We start from the raw sequence: 21,655 nt of genomic DNA, 5'->3' as shown, positions 1-21,655 counted from the left end.
AAAAACTTGAAAAATAAATTCCTAGTTTTGTTTCTATTGACAGCTAACTGAAGTATTAAGTTTAATATTCCAAGCTCCAAGTGGGCTTATCAAGCAGAGAAGCTTATCATTTCTACTGGCATTAAATCAATTAATACATATATTACTTAACTGGAGCTTATTCTTTTTTATCTCTACAAATAGTTTCTTTCCAGCACTCATAAAATCGAAAGCAGTAAGTCTCTGTCACAGTCCTCTCTAGACATTACTTACATGATTATTTCAATGATATTAAAAAGTGGCCAAAGAACCCTTCCTGACATCCACAGCTCATATAATAGATAACTTGTCTGCGCATGACCTCAATTATGCTATTTTACATTATCTAACACATAATACTCTTTAGTCTTCATCTTTGATGTGTCCTAGTCTAAATGGCAAGCAAAAGACTTTGCCTCAATATGTATTGTCTTAGAATACTTCACAGTGTTGCCATTATTATAATTTACCTATAGCTTTATAATAATTACACAAAATAACATTTTTTTATTAGCTGTAGCAAATTTTTTTCTTTTATTTTGTGTGTATGTGTGTGTGTGTGTGTGTTTGGGTGTGGGTGTGGGTGGGTGAGCTACCAGAAATGAGAAATTAACTCCCGTGAAATTAATGTAACCTTTGACTAAATGTAGATTTTAGATATTGGACATAGTATCCTGTGGCTAATCAGAAAACTTAGAATCCCAAAGCAAGATATAGAAAATAAGACTGTTGGAAATAATATTCTTCTTTTCTTTAGAATTCATTTTTTTAAAAGAGTAAAAGATAAAGAAAAACTCTATCATGGACCAGACATATTAAATATTTTAATTTGCTCTCTCTCTTACACAGTCTGTAACTAGCAACTGCATTAATTAAAGAAATCTGCTTTTCTTTGTACCTTCAGGCTACTGACATTTAGAAGTTTTTGTACATTTTAAAAATACCCAAATTAGAGTTCTAAGAGTTTATTTTTTATTGAAATATAACACAATGTATTTTGTCCCATATGGGGTATATACAAAAAAAGTATTTGTAAGTCCATATTCTAAGGCACTGTGATATTCCATGCAGAAATATTGTAATGGTTTCTAACATCAGTCTCTCACCTTACAAGAGCTTTCATTAGCATTACCTCATCAAGTCCCTGTGGCAACCTTATAAGGAAGGACAATTATCATTCATTCTCATTAGCAGCTGAGAAAAGCATGGTTCAGAGAGGTTGTGAAACTCAAGATTATTTGATAGGTAAAAGAACTGGAATTTAATTCACTCTCTTTGGAATTGAACCTGAATCAAAAAAAGTCAGGATTGTAGATTATAGAAGATATTTAAAGATAAAAAACAAAAGAAATGTTTTGTGGAAATGCCCTTAGCCCAGTTGTTGGTTTACTAGTTTTTAAAAAATGTAAGAATTCCCCCCCACCATTTTACCACCTAAATAATTAATTCAATCATATTCATAATTTAAAACATTATGTTTGCCATGTCGTAGCACTAGGCATATTATTTTAACCTTTTCCACTGAGGTAATTGCTAAAACTAACCTTAACATATTATTGATTTCCCATGGTTCTATGTAAATTTCTACCTAACTGCTGAAAGTTATCAGGAAATCAAGAGAAAGCACAATAATATTATAAATATTAAAAGACAGAGAACAATGCTAAATAGCATAAGTTCTGTGAAGAAAAATATATGATCACGTTGCTAATATCAAAGGTAAAATGCTTGATATATAAGTAGGCAGTTAGAGGTGCCTGGGTGGTTCAGTTGGTTAAGTGGCTACCCTTGACTCAGATCATGCTCCCAGGGTCCTGGGATGGAGCCTCAAGTAAGGCTCCTTGCTCAGCAGGGAGTCTGCTTTTCCCTCTCTCTCTGCCTCTCCCCCATGTTCATGTGCTCTCTCTCTAGCACTCTCTCTTGCATTCTCACTCTCATTCAAATAAATACATAAAATATTTTTAAAAGAATGCAGTTATAATTGGCTGTCTTTCTACATTCACCAGTATTTTTCTAGTGATAAATATTATATATGTATATATGTATGTATGTATGAGCAGTTTTAGATATATGGCAACCAAATGACAAGACTTTTGTTTCACTTTTGGTGTGGCAGTATGAGGAGTCTACATTTTCACTACCCAGTGAAACACACATAATTATTAAAAGCTATTAAAAAAAATTAAGGTCTCTGAAAATTGTCATAAGGACCTACAGCAAATGATGGAACATTTATTCAGGAAAAGCTACTAGACCTTGGTAATAATAGCAAGAGTCTGTCACCTTTGAGTAGTGATATGCTCCCTCCACCTGTCCCTACCTCAACTTAGTAAAGAGTCATATATATGAACCTGTGTGACCGAGGGGATGAAGTTACCTTTGCCCTTAGCCCCTATATAAAAGATAGGGCATCTCATCAAGAGGAACTGGATACCATTTCTCATCTTCTTCAAATTTAATTTGCATAGATTAAATTTCTAGAGAGTGACGCCAAGAGACCAAGGACTCCTTCTCTTCACCCAGCTCCCAAGACAACAGGCCAAGAAATGGCACCAACTGCCATCATCACAGCTTGCTAGTAGAACAGAGGTTCCACGCAGAATGAAACAATTCAAGAAGATCAGAGACTATTAATTTTGGCCAGCAACAGACTAGCAGCTTAGAGATTTTGTGCAGGGAAAGAGGCAGCCCCTAAGAAAAGAGGACTCCAAACCTCCCCTAAAGGAATTGACTTTATTTGAACCGAGTTTGAGGAAGTTCAGGCCTAAGGGAACTCTGAAAATCAATAGGCCTTCTTAGTTAAGAGCAACAAGCTAAACTATATGTCAGCTAGTTCACTAGAGAGAGCTATGGAAAGAGACAACTAAGAATTGCCTTTCTAGGGTCAGAAAAAACTCAAACACACTCCTGCACAAGTTTAAAAGGACCCAGGTATAGAGCAATTTATGCCCCAAGACCTTGTCAACAACAATAGAGCAATCAGCTGGGAATTAGCAGAGCTTAACAACCGCTTGTTATACTAAATGTGGCAGACAGCTGGAAAAGGAGATCAGGAAGACAGAACTAGAACCTTCTCATTCCATGGTGGCTGCATTGTGCCCTCTGGAAAGTGACATCAAAGGCTTCATAAGCAAAGGAAATAAACTTCGCTCAAATACTCTATCCAAGTAATTAAAACAAACAGCAAAAATATTCCTCTGAGAAGAAAGAAGGGAATCAGAATCCATACTTCTACACTACCTAAAGTGACCAGTTTTCAACAAAAAATGCAAGGTATGCAAACAATCTAGGTTGCATGAACCATAAAAAGGACAAAAAGCAGAGAACATAAAGTTTTCATGTAAGGATGTGGGATGTAACAGACAATACTTCAAGGCACCCATTTTAAATACATTTTAAAAAAACTAAAAAAAGAAAACAAGGAAATGAAGGAAGTTAGTATGGCAATGTTTCATCAGTTAGAGATAATAAAGAGGAATTATAAAAAGAATGAAAAAGGGTGAAGATAGCTTAAGAGGCTTTTAGGACATCAAGTGGAATGACATTCACAGTTTTTTAGGGGTTCCAGAAGGAGAAGGGAGATGGAAAGGCACAGAAAATGTATCTGAAGAAGTAATGGCTGAAAACTTCCCTAACCTAGGGAAGAAAACAAATTATATTAAAAAGCCAATGAAAATTTTGGTGATTAAAAACTTTGGTGAAATGAAACATTCAATGGAAGGGTTCAAGGATCAATTTTAACTGGTAGAAGAAAGAATTTGCAAATATGAAGATAGAGCAACAAAGACTATGCAATTCAAAAGAAAGAAACCAGAATGAAAAAAAGCAAATACAAAATCAGACAGACAAGGGATACCATTAAACAAATATATGTAATGGAAGTAACAGAAAGCAAGGAGAAAAAGAGTAGAAATGTTCAAAGAATCGAAGGCTAAAAACCTCCCAAATTTGACATATTAAAAAAATACATTATTCTATGCATTCATGAAACTCAACAAATTCCAGGAATATAAATGAAAAGAGACCCATACCAAGACACATCATAATGAAAATGCTGAAAGCAGGGCCTCCTGGATGGCTCAGTTAGTTAAGTTTCTGACTCTTGATTTCAGTTCAGGTTACGATCTCAGGGTCCTGAAATTGAGCACCACATTGAACTGTGAGCTGTATGTAGAGCCTGCTTGAGATTCTCTCTCACCTTTGCCCTCTACCCTCTCCATCTCTTTCTCTTTCTCTCTCTCTAAAAAAAAAAGTGTTAGAAGCCAGAAATTAAGAAAAAAACTTAAAATCAATGTCACAAAAATGACTCATCATGTAAAAGGAACACCAATATGATTTTGTGAGTGGGATTGCCTTCAGTATTGAAAACTCTGATATACGCATGTCACCTCTTGCAGAAAGCAGTGTCATTCCTTGTGAAAGCAGTAACATTCAGATGGATAGTGGCTATAATACACAGAATTGTGGAAGCAATATTATGGATACAGTTGGAGCAGATAGTGATGCACAAACCTTAGAGGTTGAGAATAAATCTCAAGTTTTTAATACAAAGGAAGAACATGTAACACAGAGGTGTTGAATGAAAACAGCCAATCCACCTCGAGGCAGAAGCCCATACCTCTCCGAACCAAAGACCATCGCTCAGTGGCTCCTCACATATTTTTTACACACAGGATCAATAATATGATCGTGATTGGGAGAAAGTTGCTTCAACCAACACGCTTATTAGCTTTCTTTCCTCCCTTAATGTGAAAAATCAAGGGCTTAATTTAATGACATGGGAACAACAGAAAAGCTCCTGGAACTTTCAACTCATTGAAGTACAGCTGTATTTTTCATTAATAAATATTTTTGTACTTAAAAAAAAATTGTGACTTCTCAGAATCCACTGAGGCAAGAAGGCAGCAGGGTGATATATTTAAAGTGCTAAAAGAAAAAAATACCTGTTAACCAAAAATATGGTATCCAATAAAAAGTCTCTTTCAATCATAAAAAAATAGATTATCAAATAAACAAAAATGGAGAGAATTTGCTGCTACCAGGCCCATCTTTTAAAAATACTAAAGGAAGTTATTTAAGCTGAAAGCATGTGACTAGAGAGTAATTTGAATCCACACAAGAAAGCAAAGAGTACTGGTTAAGGTCATCATGTAGGTAATTATAAAAGATATTCTTTTTTTTTCTTAAAAGTAGGGCTTGAACTCACAACCCTGATATCAAGACCTGAGCTGAGATCAAGAGTCAGACACTCAACCGACAGAGCCACCCAAGTGTTCCTATAAAAGACATTCTGACCGCATACTTCTTATTCTTTCTTCTCTCAACTGATATAAAAACCAATAATATTAAACTATCTATGTGTATTTTGAGCTCTAAGGCATCAAAATAAGAATATATTTATAATAAAAAGTTTGCTATAACAAACCATAAAATGTATAGTTTTTCTCCATTCTTCTCTCAGCTTCTTTAAGAAATATAAAATTCTATAAAGTAATAATGACAACAAGGTAATTGAGTTTGGAGCACATACAGATATACTATATATTGCAATAATAATACAGAAAAAATGAAGGAAGCTAGATAGTAATAAAATTTCTATATCTCAGTAGAATTTGTATAGATCTCAAGTAGACTCTTTTAAGTTAAGATGTATTCATGAGCACTAGATGAACCACTAAGAAATTCATTGAAAAATACAGTGAAAAAAAAAGAAAAGAAAAAAGAAAAGAAAAATACAGTGAAAAGGTCACTATGGGAATTAAAATATTACACTAGAAAATATTCACTAAATGCAAATAAAGCAGTAAAGGAAAAACAGAGAGAAAAAATGCATACATAGAAAACAAAAGGTAAAATGGCAGCCATAAATCCATCCATATCATGAATGACATTAAATGTGAATCTTTTAAACAATTCAATAAAAAGACAGAGATAGCCACACTGGATTAAAAAGAGATGCAACTACATTCTGTCTACAGAAGATAAAAAGGGATGTATCATAATAATAAAAGCATTAATATAGCCAGAATGTATAGCAATTATAAACATATGTGCATCTCAAAACTTAGAGTCCCAAAATGCATGAAGTAAGCACTAGCAGATGGGAAGGGAGAAATAGACAATCCAACAGTAACAGTGTAGAACTCCAATACCCCAATCCCACTAATAGAACAACTAAGCAGATCGACAAGGAAATAGAAGACTTTAAACAATCCTATTAACCAACTACATCTAACAGGCATCTATAGAATATGCCACCCAATAATAACATAATATACATTCTTCTCAAGCTCACATGGAACCTTCTCCAGAATAGACCACATGCTACACCAGGAAACAAACCTCAATAAGTTTAGGAGAATTAAAATAATAAAATGTGTTATCTCTGAACACAGTGGAATGAAACTAAAAATTAATAATAGAAGGAGAATTGGAAATTGAGCATCTAAACTTTTCCTAAACTTTTGAGATAAGTGAAAGTTTTTTAAAAAGCTGTAAGATAAATGAAAATAAAATGTCCCAAAGCATATATGGAATTCTTTTTTAAAATATTTTATTTATTTATTTATTCATGAGAGACACAAAGAGAGAGAGGCAGAGACATAGGTAGAGAGCAGGAGGCTTTCTGCAGGGAGCCCGATGTGGGACTCAATCCTGGGACTCAGGGATCACTCCCTGAGCCTAAGGCAGACACTCAACCACTGAGCCACCCAGGTGTCCCTAGAATCCTTCTAAAGTAGTTTTCTGAAGACAGTTTATTGGTGTAGATGCTGACATTTTAAAAAGAGAAAGGTAAAAAAACAATTAAAAAAATAAAAAGAGGGCACCTGGTTGGCTCAGGTCATAATCCCGGGGTTCTGGGATTGAATCCCCAATTAGGTTCCCCACAGGGAGTCTGCTTCTCCCTCTCTCTAGTCTCTGCCTCTATCTCTGTGTCTCTCATAAATAAATAAATAGAATCAATCAATCAATCACAAACCGACAACCACTTACCAGTAACAGCAGAATAAAAACACTTCACAACTGTACATGGAACATTCTCTGGGACAGATCATATGTTAGGCCATAAAACCAGCCTCGATTAATTTTAAGTAGATTGAACTAATACAAAATATGTTCTGTGACCACAATGGGGTGAAATTATAAATCAGTAACAAAGAAATTTGGAAATTAACAAACATGTAAATTAAAGAACACACCACTCAATAACCAACGGATCAGTGAAAAAAATGACAAGAGAAAATAGAAAATTCATTGAAAATACATTGAAAGAAGAAATGCTGAGCAGCTTGAAGGATATCCTTAGAATCATTCAAATCTTTCTGATCTCTATGATTCACAACTACTGAAGAGCTTAAATGGATTTACATGCCCTACAAATGTAGACATAATTCCTAAGGTATGTGATTGATAATGCATTTCTTCTGTAGTACCTATAAAATCTGTTATTTAGCCACATTTTTGCTTCGATCTTTTCATTTCCCCTCATCACTACACCATTATTGCCTTTATATCCTCATAGTTGGCACATGATAAATAAGCAGATAGTTATAAGAATATTTAAGAATATGAAATTTAGGAATGATTTTATATTTGTAACTTAGGATATGCTGAGGCTGTGTCACTTTTAAAATAATTACACTGTCCTTAGGATTATCAAGGGCATTATAGGCCAAAATTGTAGCTACTGTTTCAAACAAGAATCTCAGGGCACAGTATGAATGTCAGATGGCAAAATATTTGCTGCTGCTGCTACTGCCAGCATTAAATCATTATTTGCTAAGTTCTAATAAAAACTTTTTATAAGCCACTCAACTCCTCATTCCTTTTATCAAAGACAATGATGAAACACTTCAAATATATGTAAGTAGTATGCGATGATGTTTTAATTCTGAGTAACCAATAACCATATGCTGCTTTAATTCCCTTTTCAACTTATTCCCAGATCAGCACTACTTTCCCACTCATATATCCTGGTTTAATTTGGCTAAAAATTCATATTCTCATTCTATGCACATGAGAAAGATAACAGGTACACATTTTATGGGCACTTGTAAAAGCCATTTTAATTGGCTCTGAGCATCTAGTGAGTTGACAGTGCATAGCTGTTTTTTTTAATAATGCCTTTTTGACACACACACGAACATTTGTTAAATTATAACAACCCAAAATGCAAATCCATTCTCTTATTAGGAGTAAATATGCCATGTTTAGTGTCACACTAACAACTCATTTGGGAGGTGAGAAGTCACTTCAGAATCTTAACTTATTTTGATTTTACTACCATAACATTTTGTCTAAATTCGCTGTGTTCCAAAGGCATGTTTCTTTGTCAGAGACATCAAATCCTGAGGGAGAAATAATCTAGCAGTCGGTTAGGGCATGAAAAGTCATTAAATTCTCACAAAAGCAATCACAAAGGTGTCAGTAAAAATCAAATATGTATCTGGGAATATTTGACAGAGGGAGAGACAGGCAAGGACTGAGTTAGTTTTGGGGATGTAGGAAAGAGAAACCAATTTAAGTTCCAAGCTAGAAAGTGGAAGAAGGAGTATGACAGCTGGGAAGAACTGAATTAGCCTTCGAGTAGGTAGGGATCTAGGTCCTGTATGGAGGAATCTGTGACAAAGGCCTCTTGTCCTTCCCAGAGAATGTAGATTATAATTCCTAAAAGATTTAGAAATGGTTGAAGAATAAGATGACAAAATGCATAATGAAATGGCCCAAAAGCATTGTGTCAAGCAATTGCAAGACAATGAGGAAAATTAGTGAAAGCAAATCATAAAGCTTTGTGTCAGACTTCTCAAAGAATTTGTCTTAAAGACTGGAAGCATAAAAATCCATGAGGGAGGGAAAAAGATAGAAGGAAGTTCATATACTTTGATAAAGAGCAGAATGAAGAATAAATGGCAAGGTGCAATTTAGTGTTAAAAATCAGAGAATGTGAGGATCCCTGGTGGTGCAGCGGTTTGGCACCTGCCTTTGGCCCAGGGCTCGATTCTGGAGACCGGGGATCAAGTCCCGTGTCAGGCTCCCTGGGTGGAACCTGCTTCTCCCTCTGCCTGTGTCTCTGCCTCTTTCTCTCTTTCTCTCTCTCTCTCTCTCTCTCGAATAAATAAATAAATAAAATCTTAAAAAAATCAGAGAATGTGATAAATAGAAGTCATGCATTCTATGATGTCACCTAATAACATCTCTTTCTCCTACTAAGACAAAGAAAACACTAGTGACCCATTTTGGTGTGGGCATGCCCTTTGACCTTTTGGTGAAGAGCAATAAATTATTTATACTTATCTCATGAAAATCTTGTGCTCAGTTGTTCCTGCTATCTCTTTTTAAGGGAGCTGGACAGAGTTTCACTTCAACCTGGAGTCCAGTGCTATGATAGCTATGTTCACACCACTTCATTGGCAAGTTTTATATGGCCAGTGACTGTTAATATTTTTATGTGTACATCTTGTCTCCCTAATGATGGTGCTGAAGGACAGTGACCACGTGTTTTATCTAGTATCCCCAAGATCTAGTTGTAAGGTCTTAATCAAGAGGGATAATGAGAGAGATTGTGTAGAAATTAAAACCATGGTAGGGCAGCCCCGGTGGCGCAGCGGTTTAGCACCGCCTATAGCCCAGGGCGTGATCCTGGAGACCCTGGATCGAGTCCCATGTCAGGCTCCCTGCATGGAGCCTGCTTCTCCCTCTGCCTGTGTCTCTGCCCCGCCCCCTCTGTCTCTATGAATAAATAAATAAAATCTTTAAAAAAAAAACCATGGTAACATTTCATTAGTCCTATGACCTAAATAATGAATTGAATAGTCACAGATAAGATTATGATTGGCTATATGAAAATCCAAGTCACCATCTTGGAAATTTAGGTTGTCTAGACCAGCACTATGGTTAACAAATATCTGCACACCTGCTTTCCCTTGAAGCATGTTTTGTGATACTGAATTATCCAAATAATTGTTTTAAGTCTTTATATCATTACTCATTGCACTATATGCATAAGAAAAATTCACCCTACTTATGATATGATAGATATGATAGATAGATACAATAAAGATGAAGCATTAGGGCCAAAAAAGTAATCTCATTAAAAAAATTAAGGGTAAATCTAAGATAAGCTTTAGGGCAGGCATTTGAATCTCAGCTTGCTAAACAATATCTTTCAAATGAGTATATGATTCAGAGTTACACTTTCTAATTTGATGGCAAATAAAATAAAATAAAGAAAAAAAAGAAAATAAAAATAAACTATCCCCAGAACACCTTTACCTTAACCTATAAACAACCTTTTTCTTTCTTTCTTTTTTTTTTTTTACCAGCTAATGCAATAGATATCAATGGGCAATCCCAGCTAATTAAGTGTGCATTTGGGGATCCCTGGGTGGCTCAGCGGTTTGGCGCCTGCCTTTGGCCCAGGGCGCGATCCTGGAGACCCGGGATCGAATCCCACGTCGGGCTCCCGGTGCATGGAGCCTGCTTCTCCCTCTGCCTGTGTCTCTGCCTCTCTCTCTCTCTCTCTCTGACTATCATAAATAAATAAATAAATAAATAATTAATTAAGTGTGCATTTGTACCACTCAATCTCTGAATAATAAGAGCAGGGCAAATTATCCATCAACCAACCTGACTGAGGGTCCAACAAAATTGAATTCCTGTTTTGAAACTGTGCATCTCCTTGTAACTAAGTAGCAAATTTACATCATGTCATTACTTTTCTGCCTTTCTTCCTAAATGAAATTCTTCGTTTAGAAAAAAAATATGAATCATAAATACAGTGTGATTACCCTTAGATCATGGTTTTCTCTTGTATAATTCCCATGGAAAATGGATGTCATTTACTCAGTTTAATGCTTCTTCAGTACCCTAAAATTCTTAACTTTATGCATCTTCTTCCCATAGCCATTAAGCTGAAATGCATCTATGGTGTAGTTGAATAGTATTCATCATATAATATCCAATATTTGTACTTATATTTTTATAAGAGGTGTACCTTGTCTAAGCAGAAGCTGTATATTACTTGGCCAGAGTTCATGTGACTGAATCCACTTGCTTTCAGATATTCAATAAAGCAAAGTAAGTATCAAGAGCAAGTTTTGACATATTTAAAGAAAGCTGTCACAGTAATGCATACTATTCATAGACCTACGGTATATTCTATAGACATTTTAAGTTGCTTTCATTTTTTATTAAGTTCTGATGTTCAAAGCTTTCTTTTGTATACATGCATTCAATAACAAAAACATTTAAAATTACATATATTCACAGAAACCCTGGTGGTTCACAAAAGATGTGATTAAGATATAGGAAATCAAAGGCCAAGACAGCAAGAAAGCCCATTTATTCCATATCACATACCCGATTTCCAACCCTAGATAGTAGAAACACAAAGAAAAATCCTCCTTCCTCTAATATTGGTGGAATATAGGCCAAGTATATTATCTATTCAACTACAATAACAAACCTTTCATATGATCAGGGAGACAGAAATATTTTTTCTGCATATTCAAACATTAGATATTTTGACTCAAATTTTGGAATAAAATGTGTCCTTTCAACTCCACGTCATTTTTTATAGTTTGGAAAAAATGTTCTCAAATGCTTTCTGCACATATTTTCAACTTCATATAGAGAATCCTAGTCACTTTAATAGAGAAAGGCTCCTATTACCACATTCTCATGCCTCCCCACAACTTTTGATGGACGAAATCAAGAAAGGGTGACTATCTCTTTTCCAGGTTAATTTATATGTATAGCCACATACTAAACACTGGTTAAAAGAAATATTACACTAAGGTAATATTTTATTGCCGTGTTTCTCTTCTTATTCATCTCTGCATTCAGTATTACAAAGCTACTTGTTATTGATACAATTAAATTCAATAAATACTTATCAAGTACCCACTGGGCACAAGGATCACAAAGTGTTATAAGGATGGGTAAGATCTAGTTCCTGCCCATGTGATACTTCCAACCCTACAAAGTAATAAGACAAACATACAAATGACTATAACACAATATTGATTAAATTAAGTATCAATAGAAAAGTAGAGGCAAATTTCCAGAAGGAATCAAGGGAGAATTTTGCAATGCTTGGGGTGGGTATCAAAAGATACAGAAATTTTGATAAGGAATACAAATAGTAAATGAAGGCAGATGAAACTGCATGAGCCAAAACATAAAGATAGGAAACTGAAAAGTGGGTGTTGAAAAACAGAAGTAAAAACTAGAGATAGAGATTTGAGAATAGCGATAAGATACAAGGAGGGAATCCTGGGAATGTCATCCCATTGGCACACATGCTCTCACCATAAATTCATGCCTTATTCAAAAGCAGTGCTGTATGTCAAATAAGGATGGTGACTAGGGTATGCATTAAGTTCACAGACAGTGATGCTGGAAGAAATATGGCAAACAACGAAGGAAAGTCCATATCCAAAGTAAATTTCTATTCCAATGGAGACGACTCTGTCCACAACCCCTCACAACCATGATGGCAGGTAGCTGACAGATCCTTCAATATATGGAGGGAATCAGGATGGTCACTGCTATAGATTGACTTTGCACCCAATAGTGATGATAGCCAGGAATGTCTCGGGGAGGGAATGTCTACATAATTGGGCACAGTATAATTTCCGTCCCCAACACCAAGACTATTTTTTCCTTCATGAGTTATTTTGAATAACCTCTGGAGTAGCTAAGAATTCAAGTTGACTGACATCCACTGCAGAAGTCATTTTGTCTGCTTGATTATTGAAAGGACACCTTTGCAGCAAATGCATTTAGGGAGAATTTAAAGACACAAATATCTACACATATGAGACCATTCAAAGAGGTACACCCAAATTCCTTTTTCCCAGATCTCTTGTCATCAATCCTTTAATCTTGATCTTGTTAAGTCCCTGATCATCTGTTCATTCTAATAGCTGTTGTCTGTGAATTAGTGTAGATTCATTCTTCAGGCCATTTTGCTCTACAGGCAAACTGGGCCTCCAAATAAACACTGGAGTCTGGAGCTCTGTCCACATGGAGAATTGTCCTTTCTTATTACCCATTAGGGATATTCCCAAGTAGGGCTATTGTGTGACAGTAATCCATCTCTGCCTTGTGATAGCATACTGTCTGATAGCAGAAACTTTTATAAATCAGACGAGTTTTCTTCTCCTAAGCCAAATGATCATGGTGACCTCCTCATGAGGACATAGGAATAGACTGAGCAAGAAGTGGCAGACAGGAAGAATAAGTGCTACTGGAATATAAGCAACGCGCTTGGGCAAATTATTTGTGGCTTCAGGATCCACTTGAGAGTGGCCCTACATACTCCGCTTCATGGCTTGGCTGATCAACCATTATATTTTTTAATGATGGGAAGTTTAGTATGCATACTCAAATAATAACATAGTCATGTTCCATAGTCAACCATTCCCTCTCTACCAAAGCATGGATGTCATAATGCAAGTTCTGGGAACACCTTAACAAAAGTTCCTTTTAAGTGATTTTAGCAAACCAATCGTATATAATACAGCATTGCTAAAGCCCTCTTGTTATTTGAATGGCTTTTCCTTTAAAAATTTTGTAGATTAAAATTGTGAATAGAATATTCCCTTATGTTAACAGCAAGAAACTCCAATCTGAAATTCCTATATCCACAAGAACACTGTGGATTTTACTTAATGCACTAGCCTACAAAATTGCTTTCATAGATAAGGCAAAGTTGAGGATGGATGCAGTCTGAAATGGAAACACCAACATTATCTCAGTCACTCGGGGAGTACCCTATCCTGAGTAGCAATCTCCTAGAATAAATTTAATTCACTACAATGGTTGTCACTAGTTAATACTCAAAACTTGACAAGTAATATTTATATGCATCTGGATGGATGTGTGAGTTTTCTAAGACATTTTTTTAAAGATTTTATTTATTTATTCACGAGAGACACTGAGAGAGAGGGAGAGAGAGAGAGAGACGCAGAGACACAGGCAGAGGGAGAAGCAGTCTCCACGCAGGGAGCCTGATGTGGGACTTGATCCCAGGTCTCCAGGATCAGGCCCTGGGCTGAAGGCAGCACTAAACTGCTGAGCTTCTAAGACATTTTTGACTAACATTTATCTATCGTGATATGCTGAGAAAGACTACTGGATGTGATTAGAAAGTGAGATGTATATAAAACAAACCATTACATGAAAATAGCTGAAGTCATGAGGGTTATGTAATTCAGAAAGTACTGTTGGTTTCTCTTGTCCGTAGCCTTATTCATATTTTACATTCATATGTAGCTCTGTCGTTTTCTAAATGAAAGGTTCATGTTTTGAAAGCCAATTCTGGCACTAGCGTTTCCTAAATCTTGTTTTGATGTATGGAAGCATAAGAAGAGGAAGCAGAAATTAGGAGTTGTAACACCTCTATAAAAAACTGGTATCAAGCCAAGTTTCTCAAAAGTTCTCCTACGAACTTTTTGTGCTTATGTGTGAAATGAATTATTGGTATGGAAGGCGAAAGATATTCAGCAGCAGTCACTCTGGTATCCAGACTGGAAAACATGGCTGTTTGGGCAGCCCCCTACCTTTTTCCCTCATGTATTCTGCCTTCCTTGCAAAGCATGCCACATCGTGAAAACCCAGGGGATATAAATCTGTTGTGAAGGCAGGAAAACTCCCACTGGCTGGGTGGATGTTTGCTTGCAGATAGAAAATTGATTGAGAAAAAATCTCCTTTACCGAGCGACTTTGCATCAAGGAGACTAGGTGATGCAGAACAAAAATATTGTATATTCATTGCCTGTGTTGGTACAAATGAAAGTGTCAAACTTATCTTTTGGCAATGTAAATTGACTCTACAGGCAAATAAACTGCAATAATATCAACAGGCCTCACATAAACTGAAGAAAATTGCCTTCCTAGAGTCATATATGCCAAGCCTGATTCAGAACATGGCACATTGCCTGGGCATTGTTTGTGCCTAGGTGTCCTCCACTCATAAAGGTTAGCTGCAGGTACACTTACAGCTATTCATCAGTATGGGACAGAGACAGGTAATGATGTAACAGGAAGCATGATTTATGGAGTAAGTCAAATAACTTAATTTTAGTGGGAAGCTAAGAAAAGAGGGCACTCTGAATTAATGTCTGATTAAGAGACAATTGCATAAAATTTGTTTTATGGAGGCCTTATAACTATAAAGCTTTCTGAAATATGCTGGTTGACATTCCCACCTAGGAGGCATATGGTGAAGGGTCTTGCAGGGCTTTCTGATTTCTGTCAGTGAGTCAATAATTTTGCCAATCACCCCTTTTATATAGATGCCCATCTAGGAACATGATACATATTGATTCACTTAAGACTTTATATGAGGTAGGACTTCCAATAAACCACCTTTTACAGTTGAGGACACTCTGGTAGGGAGAGTTAGAACTAGGGTACTTTATGGGCCCCTGGGTGGCTTGGTTGGTTAAGTGGCTGCCTTCAGCTCAGGTCATGAACTCAGGTCCTGTGTTAGGCTCTCTGCTCAATGGGAGCCTCCACTTCTCCCTCTCCTTCTGCCTCTCACCCTGCTCATGCGTGCTTGCTCTCTTTCTCTCTCTCAACTAAATAAATAAATTACTTTTTAAAAAAGAACTAGGTTACTTTAAACATAGAGCTTACATTCTTAACCACTTTGTCATGCTGCCCCAAAAGCACAGTATTGCTTAGATGCTGAATATTGCATGTTTTTGTTTATTTCTTCCTTGGTTTTCAGAACCAGTTCTCAAGTCATAATCAATCCCATATCACCCTTTAAATTGCCATTGCTTGGGGCACCTGGGTGGCTCAGTGGATTAAGCATCTGCCTTTGGTCAGGTCATGATCCTGGGGTCCTGGGATTGAGCCCCACATCAGGTTCTCTGCTCAGCCGGGATCCTGCTTCTCCCTCTGCCCGTCTCCCCAGCTCATGCTCTCTCTCACTCTCTCTCTCTCAAATAAATAAATAAATAAAATTTAAATAAATAATTTCCATTGCTTTTTACTAACCAATTCTTGGACATTTTCATATGTTTCCAGAACAAATACAGAGTATTCTAATTGACTGGCCCATCTGTCTTCACTCTTCACCTGTGGTTCATTGTATACAGTGGTACCAGATTAATCTTTTTGTAGCACAATCTGATTGATGTGTCTATACCTCCGTTCCTTGCTCTAATATAAGAATCTTTTGGTCTAGCCAAACCCATATCCTAATTCTATCCTTGCATCTTGGTCAATTAGCGCATCTGTACTAATTTACTCCATTGAAATTCCTTCCTCTTCCCTACCTACCTACTGGAAACTAATATCCATATTTCAGTTCAAATTTTAAGGCTTCCTCAATCTCCATAAAGAACATCAACCTAAAGCAACTATCTCATTACCTACAACAAACGTTTGGTAACCATTCAAAGTAAGATCTAGTCTCTACTTTCACTTTGTAGGTAAAAGCTGAACTTGGAATTCATGACAGAGTTCTATGGTTGTAGAAGGTTTACATAATATTTAATTGAATATTACTTGGCCCCAAAATATTCTGTAAAATTTTTCCTTTTAATTAAATTCATTTTTCTGGAAAAGAACAGAAAATTCAGATTAATTGACAATTAAATTATTTTGAGTCTTGTTAAAAGAAGAATTATTCTTTTACCCATCCAGAGCTTGATTCTCTACTGCACAAAAATTACTGAGTACTAGGAATCTGTTTTGTGTTTCACAGTATCCTGTGAAATTTAAAAACTTTAAATTACTAGCAGTAAATTCTCTATGTGCTATGAAAAATACCCATTACCTAAGAAGAATAGAACCTGGAAATATGAACACTTCCATATTTGAGAACGACCATAATCATGGGTATTTCAAAGTGTATGTTTTGAAGAGGGATGGGGAATTGAAGGATAAGAGATGGAGTAAATAAATAAATATATATATATATTTATTTATTTATTTATTTATATATACATATATAATCAACATTCATATTCAAATATATATATATATTTATTTATTTATTTATTTATATATACATATATAATCAACATTCATTTTCAACCTGTGCACATAGAAGGATTATTTGGCTTGCATATGTAGTCATAATTTATCAATCTTCATCTAATTATAAGCAAAGTATCCACAAATTTATAAGGCTGGCTTGTGTTTGACAATATAGAAATCAGGGCAATATTTATGGTCTTAAGAATTTACCAGAAAATGTTTTGATCCTGGGAATAAGTAAGGTAACCTGATAAACATATGGGTGAGAGATCAGTACAATGAAACCCCATTTTCAGTGAAAAGTTGAAGTGTAATTGCAAAAGCTTTCTTTTAGGAGAAACTTTAACTTACAATAAACATGCAGTTAATAAACCTGAATTATATTATATAAAAGGTTATCATGGAAACCTTGACAGAATGAAATGTCACAAAAAGCACTACCATTATCTAATGTGGTCTTCATACCTGGTGACAAAAGAAATAATGATTAAAATTATAATCTCAAAATCATCTGTCATTCCCACAGGTTAGCAATTTTCCCATGTAGTAGAAAATGCCTGTAATAAGCAGATATGTCACATGTCAATTAAGGAAAAATAAAGATAAAAGTCTTCCGATAATATGCTGGAAAAAAATAACATGTTTTGATATTTTAGCATTACCAAAGTTCACGTTTCATTTCAGAACTGCCAGGAAAATAATAAAAAGTGCTGTGTGAAAAACATGGTCTTTAAATTCAATTTCCCACAGATGTGTTAATGAACTTGAAAAAAATCAAAGTATAATATGAAAAGGACAAGGCAAGTTACAAATAGGGCAAGACGTTTTTAATAGCATACTTCAATAAAAGTAGACATTATTCTTAATATTTTCATTATTGAAATTTTTATAAAGACATTTTCAATTAACAGCATATCTGTTTTTTCTGTCCACTATATTCTTAGAACTTAAAAAAATTTACTCAGAGCCTAAATAGAGCTAACAGTAATTGATAAGAAGAGACTTTTCCTGGATGAATAGAAATCTCATGCAGGTATTCCTTCCTTTGTGTAATAAATATGCAACTAAAAGCATAGAAGTTTTTATTTTTATTATTTCCCACTTCAAAAAAAGCAAGAGAGGAGCACCTGGCTGGCTCAGTTGGTGGAGCATGTGACTCCTGATCTCGGGGTTGTGAGTTTGAGCCTCACGTTGGGTGTAGAGATTACTTAAAAAAATAAATAAATGGAATTTAAATAAAAACTTGGAAGAAAAAAGATAAATAAATAAACATTTTAAAGCAAGAGGAAGTACATAAATTGTAAATTGTTTGCTAAGGCAAATAATCACATTGGGATTCTTTTTTTTCTTGTCAGTTCAGATTTTCATATAAAACAATATCCCTTAACAAATTAAAGGTGTTTTGTTGGGCAGCCCGGGTGGCTCAGCGGTTTAGCGCCACTGTCAGCTCAGGGCATGATCCTGGAGACTGGGGATGGAGTCCCACATCAGGCTCCCTGCATGGAGACTGCTTCTCCCTCTGCCTGTGTCTGTGTCTCTCATGAATAAATAAATAAAATCTTAAAAAAAAAAAAAGCGTTTTGTGGAGAGAAATTTGCCAGAAATTTTATCATCAAAATTCAAAAAATATGGGAAATACAGAGATTCATAGAATATTTTCTGGGAAGGATGAAAACATAGGCATTGTACTTTTTAATTTAATTATTGAATCAGCAACATATTTCTACTTAATTTCACTGCCTCAACTGGTGGTTGCCAGAGAGAAGGTGGGGAGAGGTTATGATGAGATAGGTGAAGGGGATTAAGAGGTACAAACTTCCAGTTATAAAATAAATAAGCCATGGGTAAAGGTGCACCTGGGTGGCTCAGTGGTTGAGTGTCTGCCTTTGGTTCAGGTCGTGATGCTGGGGTCCTGGGATCGAGTCTCACATCAGGCTCCCCACAGGGAGCCTATCTCCTCTCTGCCTATGTCTCTGCCTCTCTCTTTCTGTGTCCCTCATGAATAAATAAAATCTTTAGAAAATAAGCCATGGAGATAAGAAGTCTAGCATAAGAGCTCTGCCACCATGATCACCACTGCTGTATGCACAGCAACCATGCTGCTCCATTGTCTACTTCCCTGTTCACAGCTGCGTGCATGCTGCTGGCTGGTCAGGGCCAGAGCTGGAAGGAGAAGGTGGTGACCATGGAGACCTGGCTGCAGGGCTCACTCAAGGCCTCCTGTCTGTATAGGTAACTGCCCACGTTCCAGGATGGAGACCTTACCCTGTACCAGTCCAATGCCATCCTGTGACACTCGGGCCACTCACTTGGTCTGTCGGGGAAAGATCAGTGGGAGGTGGCCCTGGTGGACATGGTGAATGCTGTCATGGATGATATCCACTGCAAGTACCTCATCCTCATCTACACCAACGAGGAGTCAGACAATTAGGAGTATTTGAAGGCACTCCTGGGCACCTGAAGCCTTTTGAGACTACTGTCACGGAACCAAGGGGAAGCCTTCATTGTGGGCAACAGGATCTCTTTCACACACTTCAACCTGCCAGACTTGTTGCTGACTCACCAAGTCCTGGTCCTCAGCTGCCTGGACTCCTTCCCCCTGCTCTGGCCTACCTCAATGCCTCAGGGCCCAGCCCAAACTCAAAGCCTTCCTGACCTCCTCCAAGCACATGAACCTTCTCATCCATGGCAATGGAAACTAATGAGGGGTGTGGGACCCTCAGCAGAAAGCAGGGGTTGCCTGCCTTCCTTTCCCCAGGACCAATAAAACTTCCAAGCGAGAAGGAAAAAAAAAAGTATAGCATAGGAAATATAGTCAATGATATTGTAATAATGTATTGTCACAGATGGCAACTACACTTACGGTGAGCATATTTCATAATGTACATAATTCTCGAATCACTATGGTTGTACACCTAAAACTACTATAGTATTATATGTCAACTATATTTCAATAAAAAAATCATCTCTAAAAAAAGAATTAAACTGCCTCATGACAATTTGTTTCAACCTAGGAAGCTACTTTTCACTCTATTTTTTAAATATTTTATATATTTATTCATGAGAGACATGCAGAGAGAGAGGCAGAGACACAAGCAGAGGGAGAAGCAGGCTCCACGCAGGGAGCCCGATATGGAACTCGATCCCGGGACCGCGGGATCATGCCCTGAGCCAAAGCCAGACGCCCAACCGCTGAGCCACCCAGGTGTCCCCACTCTATTTTTAATTAGAAAGCAAACTTCTCCTCGTAATACTTCTTTATACGGTAGCCATTTGCTTACTGTTATTGGACATTTAAATTCTTTTTTGCTTAAGCTTCTTATTTACTCCTTTACAGGTTGTTGATACCATAATGGGAAAGTTTTTACTAGGTGCTAACTCAGCAGGAATACTTCAAAAACCTTGAACATGGGTAAAGTGGGGAGGGAGGGTTTATCAAAAAAGCGTATGGAGTTTTAAAGTGAGCTTATAAAACAGATTAAAACAGTCAGAACTTGCAACAGTGGAAATTAATTAGTTTCAGATTTAAGGAAAAAATTTGTAAGAAAGTGTGAAAGGACTCAAATAGGAACTTAGTAAGAGTGACCTACATTTCCATACATAAATCAAGTTGTATTCAAATATTTATTTTGAAAATTTCATACAATTACCAACTATTAATCTAAAATTAGGTTTTAGTTACATATATAAAGTATCCAGATCATGAGTTGCAAAGTCGTACCACAAGATAGTCAGATCACATCTGCAGTATCATATGCAATTTTTTTGCATCATATTTTAAAAACAAGAATTTCCAGAAGCAGGCAACCAAGATTGTGAGTAGACTGAAATTCTACAATGTTTAGTGTGAGGAAAAGAAACTTAGGGGACACTTGATGCCCATTTTCAAATAACTTTACTACAATATAAGAGAAGGAATATGCTTATTCTGTGAAGCTCCAGAGGCTAGTATTAAGTGAAATGACAACTCAGTGTGAGCAAACATCTTATGAAAGTCAAAACAAATGGGCTGCCTCCTGAGGTAGCCAGCAAGTCACCACTGACCACAATCTAGCATAGACTATAAAGACAATTCATCAGAGATGCAACACTCCAGTGAGATTAATGATGTGGTTTTTGTTTTAAATAGGAAAATTCATCAGACTACCTATAGGATTGCTACAGAAGGGACCAAATTACCTTATATGGTTAATTGACCTATCAAAATTTCAAATTCCCTTCCTACTATCAGAGTAACAAGTCCATTTTATGAAAATAAGCATAAGTAATTTGCAAAATGACTCCATGAATCACTCCCCCCCCCAATTTTATTATAATTCTTATTTGGTAAAATCTGACTTTTTTCAGATTAATTTTTCTTAGGCCATAGGCCACTGGTTCATGAAACTATATAATTTAGTTATATTAGCTTTATATTAAGAAAAAATTTTTAAAGAAAGTTATAATGGTTGAGATTATACAATGGGAAAAAGACAGTCTCTTCAATAGTGTTGGGAAACTGGACAGCCACATGCAAAAGAATGAAACTGGACTCCTACCTGATACTACTGACAAACATCAATTCAAAATGTATTAAAGACTAGAATGTAAGACCTGGAACCATAAAACTCTTAGAAGAAATCATAGGGGTAAGCTCCTTCAC

At 36.2% G+C, this 21,655-nt stretch overlaps 1 non-coding gene and 1 pseudogene across 1 annotated transcript; both read left to right on the top strand.

Moving 5' to 3' along the window:
* Nucleotides 1-18,138: 18,138 nt before the first annotated feature.
* TRNAR-CCU (transfer RNA arginine (anticodon CCU)) lies at nucleotides 18,139-18,211 on the top strand. Its single transcript has one exon. It is a non-coding gene; the product is annotated as a tRNA-Arg (tRNA).
* Nucleotides 18,212-19,150: 939 nt separating this feature from the next.
* LOC140628443 (glutathione S-transferase P pseudogene) lies at nucleotides 19,151-19,715 on the top strand (annotated as a pseudogene).
* The last annotated feature ends 1,940 nt before the right edge of the window (nucleotides 19,716-21,655 follow it).

Source organism: Canis lupus, chromosome X (assembly GCF_048164855.1).
Source record: "Canis lupus baileyi chromosome X, mCanLup2.hap1, whole genome shotgun sequence".
Taxonomy (NCBI): Eukaryota; Metazoa; Chordata; class Mammalia; order Carnivora; family Canidae; genus Canis; species Canis lupus.
The sequence above is the reverse complement of the archived record's forward strand: the minus strand, read 5'-3'. Positions and strand labels throughout refer to the sequence as shown.